Genomic DNA, 7,057 nt, shown 5'->3' with positions numbered 1-7,057 from the left:
GAATGTCTTAGGCAACAACATTATTACTTGGAAAATAAAGTTCAAATGAGCTTGTTAAATACCCATCTTGCCTTTTGGTTTTCTTGTATTTATTTCTTTTATAAGGTTATCCAATAGGAATTCTCAAGACTTGAATGAAAGATGCAACAATTACCAAACACTTCACCCTCCATCTAAATATAAAGTTTTTATCATCCAGGCAATTACCAAAGTAGCAAATGAACATTACATGGCTATAAACAAATGCAATTCAGTAAGCCATAGGACAGGGAATCTCTGTTTTCTTAAACAAAAGCAACTAAGGAAGGATAAAACTGAAATATGTGACAGAGGGTGTAATATCTACAAGAGCCAGAGGTAACAAACACCAAGACTAAAGGACCATTTCCTCCACAGATTTCTCAGAGTGTTTTGCCTGTGATCAATATGATTATCAACTTCTAGAAAGTTTAGGGACCAAGAAAACTATGAAAAGCACTGAATTACATTCTTTCTCCACTCACTCTGATGGTAGATAACAAGCTCAGTGAAAAAGAATTCCCATATTTTTCATATCAAGTTAATTAAGAACATTGAAGGACTTAAAACGTGTGTATCATTTGGGCCGGGCACAGTGGCTCACACCTGTAATCCCAGTGCTTTGGGAGGCCTAGGCAGGCAGATCATGAGGTCAGGAGTTTGAGACCAGCCTAGCCAAAATAGTGATACCTCATCTCTACTAAAAATACAAAAATTAGCCCAGCATGGTGGCGCATGCCTGTAATCCCAGCTACTCGAGAGGCTGGGGCAGGAGAATCACTTGAACCCGGGAGGTAGAGGTTGCAGTGAGCCGACATCATGCCACTGCTCTCCAGTCTGGGCGACAGAGTGAGACTCCATCTAAAAATATGGATTATCATGATTGACAGAAATGAATAGATAAATGAATACTCTAGAAACACTTCATTCTAGAGTAAGACTTCTAGGAATGGGAAAAAAATAAAATATTTACTGCTAACAAAAAGCTCAATCTGAAAATGAAACAAGGATTTATTTTTGGCATGTTGCACGCACTTATCTATGAAATAAGAGGGAAAATAGAAATATGAAGAGCAGGACAAGTCAGATTATTACTAGTTCTAGTTTTTGATAAACGATGGCTTGATATTTCAGTTCTGTTACCTGCTTCAAACACTAACAAACAGTTTTGGCCCAAAGATTGCAACTATTTACCATAGAAAGGTTGTTTAAAGATATAAATCTGGTTTTTGTTTGTTTGTTTTGTTTTGCTTTCTGAGACCAGGTCTAGCTCTGTTGCCCAGGCTGAAGTGCAGTCAGGGCTCACTGCAGCCTTGACCTCCCAGGCTCAAGCGATCTTCCCACATCAGTCTCTCGAGTAGCTGAAACTACAGATGTATGCTACCACACCTGGCTAAGTTTTTTTTTTTCTCTATTTTTTTGTAGAGACAAGGTTTTGCCATGTTGCCCAGGTTGGTCTCCAACTCCGAGACTCAAGTGATCCACCCACCCCAGCCTGCCAATGTTCTGGGATTACAGGACATGATCCACCATGCCCAGCCAAAGATACTAAACTTTTATAGGAAATAGAAAATTCAATCATTATTTTATGACCTCTTTTAAGCCTCCTTATTTTGAATCAGACAGTACTCCTTTTTTCCCCAAATCCACCCTCTCCAAAGGGGGAAAAAAACATTTTGCATGGAATATAAAATTCATCCATACATTCTACGTACTCCACAGCAAAAGGCTGTACAAAAACATTTTCATATGGTTCGTCTTTTGAACGTCTCCAAATTGTCCTTCACCGACTGAAAATTCATTTCTTTGATTTTTTTCTTCCATTAATTAGTATTATCTTTTTTTCTTTCTAGATCTGTAATGCCCTAAGAATCCCGTTTCTTTCTAACCTTTTTAGGATGCAGTTCTGCCTCAACTATGCAATTAGTATAGTCACTGTTCTGTTGATCTACTGTGGCATAGCAAATCACACCAATATTTGTGGTAAAAGCAATATCATTTATTATGCTTATAGATTTCAGACAGAACACAGTAAGTCGATGCTGTACAACATCTAAGACCTCAGCTGGGAAAGCTAAAATGACTAGTGGTTTCAATCAAGTGGAGGTTTCTTAACTGATATGTCTGGTCCCCTGCTTATGCTGCCTAGCCCGTTAGCCCGTTTTTTCTATTGAAGCAAAAAGACAATAAACGCCTTCATGCTGTTCCTTTTACTCTCTCTGCCTGTGACCAACCTTGTTCTCTCATATGGCCCTCCTTGGTGTGGTGTTCCCCTCTCCTTTCGGTAACTGGAGGCAGTAAACAATCGTTTAACGGTAATCCTCTCCTGATCCATTGGTATCACCATATCTGAATAAAATAAAATCTGTATTTTAAAACAAGGAACTTCATGGTTTTAACATTTGAATAATTACAACTTAATAGTGGAGTTTTCTGGAGAAAAAAGCACATGTTTACAGTGAAGGCATGTTTAGTTCAGTGGTCTCAGGCCATTTGTAACCCTCCAGTAATAGAAATGTTTAGGCACAGCCTTTACTGTCTGTCTGGAAAACTGCTTTCATTTGTCATTTTCTACCATAAAAGGCTTTGAGATGTGTTTAATTCTATAGTTTGCACATCTCTATAATAACTATGGAGAGACGTTTTCTAAATATTTGCTGCCCAATTAGGCCAATTGCCCAATTGATCAACATTAGTATATTAACTGTTGTTGCCCAATTGATCAATATCAACATATTACCTACTTATTCCATTATTTCACACTTGTTTTTCTATTTCCTTATATGACAGTAACATGAAACGAAGATTGGGTTTTTGTTCATGAGAATCAAGTATGCTAACGTATACAAAATCTGAGTTTCCAAAGATAAAATAGCGAACAGTTATTGAATGCTTATTTTGTGGCAGGCTTTGAGAATATAGAGAAAATTAGAGTACAGTTTTTGCACTCAAGTAGTGTGGGGATGCATCCATATAATCCCAACTTTGATGTTTTGTCCTCAGGAACATTAGGTACCACTTGGTGAAACCTTCTTCGTGGCATGACATGCTTAAGACATTTATCATTCACATAATATGTTTGCATTTTAAAAGCTGAATAAAACTTGGGAAATGATTTTTTTCTTTCAAATAACTGTGGTGCTGGAAAATCCAAGAAGTCTGATGGAATTACTGGTGAATGATTTTGATATTATGAGCAAAATAATATAATAATGTTCTGCAGTGGTTATTGACTTTGCCATATGGTTTAGAGGCAATTGTACTGATAACCCACTGAGAATTGATTTGGAAGGCTATGGATAGGTAGTACAGGGCGTGCATTTGGCAGGAAACAGTGAAGTCAGGACTGAAAAGCTGAGATATGGCAGAGTACTCAACCACTGCACACTTGTAAAACAAGTAGGGTGCATAGTAGATATTCTTGTGTCCTGTGCAAGAATGGAAGAGAAGAGAATAAAGATAAGAAGATCCTGGAGAAAGGCAATGATGTAATGGTTCAGAGTTCTTAGAAAAGCAAAATAGATACTAGCATTTAGACTCTCATATATGTTGTCCCTCTTCCTTCAATAGCTGTTTTTCTTGTGTAGCCAATTTTAGAAGCTCTTTAATCAATAACATAAAAGCACTGAAGCCTAAAAATTAACTCTTCTATTTACTGAGGTTTACTGGTTTTGCTGTTTTATACACAAGCATAAAAAGTTCTGTATTTTAAGTGAGGTTTACAGTAATGACAATCAGATGTAAAAGCAAATGTAATGTCAATTATCTGTATTTGTTTCACCCTAAATAAAGTAACCCATGAAAGGCTGCAAAACTTTCTTTTGCTGCATCGTATTCCTTATTACAATAGCAATCAGGGTCTTTGTAAAGATCAGAAGCCATTATTATTTTTATACAATATGAATGTAACTTTCCAGAACATTATCTGTTTTCCAAAATAAAAAGCTGCCAAATTTTGCATTCACCTGGTGCTGAAAAGAAGTGACAGAATCTCATTTGAGAGCCAGGTGTGATGCCTTTCTAATACAAGCATTTGCATTTATTTTCTTTTGATGTAGAAACAATCTCCTGAGGAAATCATTCATTTGGCATACATTCATTACAAAAGCATGTACAAATTATTCTCCTGAATTTTATTTACCCATGTTAGATTGGATTATATTATTTTGAAAATATTTTATTCCTCTCCCTCCCTATACTATTGCAAGCAGGTTGCCATGTGATTTTTCTTGCTAAAACTTAAGGGTAAGGAAAAGAGTCCCTTTTAACCAGAATCGTTAAGAGCCACTGTGTCCTTCTGCAGACTTTCTTTGTTATAGTCACTACAGTGTTCTAACTGGTGGCTATTCTGTCCATCAGGGTTCCTGGAGTGAGGATAATGATGTGTAAGCAACGTTCATAGGCAGCACAGAATAGACCCTTATTAGGGAGCAAAAATAAACCTTAGTTTATGTATGACATTTACATTTGAGGGCTGTCACTTTAGCATAGCTTGACTAATATGGTATCTATTGGTTAAAAATAGTATTAGAAATTTTTTCAAAGGTAAAATACATTAATGTGTTCTAAAATAAAAATCAGGCCTGATACCAAAATCTCTATCTACACGCTGAAAGGAAAGAACATAAAATGGCATGTGAATCACAAAGAGTAGGCACTATATTCTAGAAAAAGGGAGGTAAGAAGGAAGACTTCACCCAGGCAATATCTCCACACTCCATATAACTCAGAATTATTTATATTTCTGCAGTGTTCAGTCACTATTTTTTCTTCATTTTATTACATTGTTTTCTTAAAATTCCAACTTTTATTTTAGATAAAGGGGATACATGTTCAGGTTTGTTACATGGAAATGTTGCATGATTCTGAGGTGTGGAGTTACAGATCCCCTTGCCCAAGCAGTGAGCATAGTACTCAATAGGTAGTTTTTCAGCCCTCCCCACACCCTCCCTCCTTCTTAGTAGTCTACAGTATCTATTGTTCCCATCTTTATGTACATGTGTGCTCAATGTTTTGCTCCCACTTATATGTGATAATATGCACTATTCAATTTTATGTTCCTGAATTCGCTCCATCTATGTTGCCACAAATGGCATGATGTTATTCTTTTTTTATATGGTTACACAGTATTCCATAGTGTATATATACCACATTTTCTTCATCTAATCTATAATTGATGGGAACCTGGTTGATTCCATGTCTTTGCTATTGTGAATAGTGCTGTGATGAACAGATGAGTGCATGTGTCTTCTTTATAGAATAATTCGCTTTCCTTTGGATATATACCAGCAATTAGATTGCTGGGTCAAATGGTAGCTCTGTTTTAATTTTATGAGAAATCTCTAGACTGCTTCCCACAATGGCCGAACTAATTTACTTCTCACCGACAGTGTTTAAGTCTTCCATTTTCTTTGCAGTCTCGTCAGCACCTGTTGTTTTCTGACTTAATAATAGTCATTCTGACTGCTGTGAGATGGTCTCTCACGGTAGTTTTGATTTGCATTTTTCTGATAATTAGTGATGCTGAGCATATTTCCATATGCATGTTGGCCACTACTGTGTCTTCTTCTGAGAAGTGTCTGTTCCTGTTCTTTGCCCATTTTTTAGTGCGGTTATTTGTTTTTTCTTTGTTGGTTTGTTTAACTTCCCTATGGATCTTGGATATTAGACCTTTGTGGAATGCCAGAGTTTGCAAATATCTTCTCCCATTCTGAAGGTTGTCTGTTTACTCTTTTGCTAGTTTATTTTGCTGTGCAGAAGCTCTTTATTTTAATTATCTCCAGTTTGTCTATTTTGTTTTGTTGCAATTGCTTTTGGGGTTTATCCAAAATCCTTTCCCAAGGCCAATGTCTAAAAGAGTATTTCCAAGATTGTCTTCCAAGTTTGCTATAGTTTCAGGTCTAACATTGAAATGTTTGATCCATTTTGAGTTAATTTTTTATGTGGTGAAATGTAGAGGTCCAGTTTTAATCTGCTGCATATGGCAAGCCAGTTATCCCAGCACCATTTATAGAATAGAGAGCCTGTTGCTGCCTTTGTCAAATATTAGATGGTTGTAGGTGTTCAGCTTAACGTCTGAGTTTTCTATTCTGTTCAGTCGGTCAATGTGTCTAATTTTGTACCATTATCAACCTTTATTGCTTACTATGGCTTTACAGTACAGTTTGAAGTTGGGTAGTGTAATGCCTTCAGCTTTGCTCATTTTGCTTAGGATTTCTTTGGCCATTTGGGCTCTTTTGTGGTTCCATATGAATTTTAAAATACGATTTTCTCCTTCTGTGAAGAATAATGTTGGTATTTTGGTTAAAAAGTTGAGTCTGTGCATTACTTTGAGCAGTATGGTCATTTTTGCAATACTGATTCTCCATTTGCGTGAAATTATCTTATAATTTATTTGTGTCATCTCTGATGTCTTTCAGCAGTGTTTTGTAGCTCTCCTTTTGGAGTTCTTTCACCTCCTTGGTTAGCTGTATTCCTACGTATTTCATTTCCTTTGTGGCAATTGTGAAACTGCATTCTTGATTTCACTCTCAGCCTGAACTTTGTTGGTATATTAATTTGTTCTTGCACTACTATAAAGAAATACCTAGAAGAAAAGAGAGAGGAATCAAATAGACGCAATTAAAAATGATAAAGGGGATATCACCACCAACCCCACAGAAATACAAACAACCATCAGAGAATACTATAAACGCCTCTACACAAATCAACTAGAAAATCTAGAAGAAATGGATAATTTCCTGGACACTTACACTCTCCCAAGACTAAACCAGGAAGAAGTTGAATCCCTGAATAGACCAATAGCAGGCTATGAAATTGAGGCAACAATTAATAGCCTACCCACCAAAAAAAGTCCAGGACCAGATGGATTCACAGCTGAATTCTACCAGAGGTACAAGGAGGAGCTGGTACCATTCCTTCTGAAACTATTCCAATCAATAGAAAAAGAGGGAATCCTCCCTAACTCATTTTATGAGGCCAACATCATCCTGATACCAAAGCCTGGCAGAGACACAACAAAAAAAGAGAATTTTAGACC

The sequence above is a fragment of the Rhinopithecus bieti genome, unplaced genomic scaffold (genome assembly GCF_001698545.2).
Source record: "Rhinopithecus bieti isolate Rb0 unplaced genomic scaffold, ASM169854v2 scaffold_42113, whole genome shotgun sequence".
NCBI classification, from domain to species: domain Eukaryota; kingdom Metazoa; phylum Chordata; class Mammalia; order Primates; family Cercopithecidae; genus Rhinopithecus; species Rhinopithecus bieti.
The sequence above is the reverse complement of the archived record's forward strand: the minus strand, read 5'-3'. Positions refer to the sequence as shown.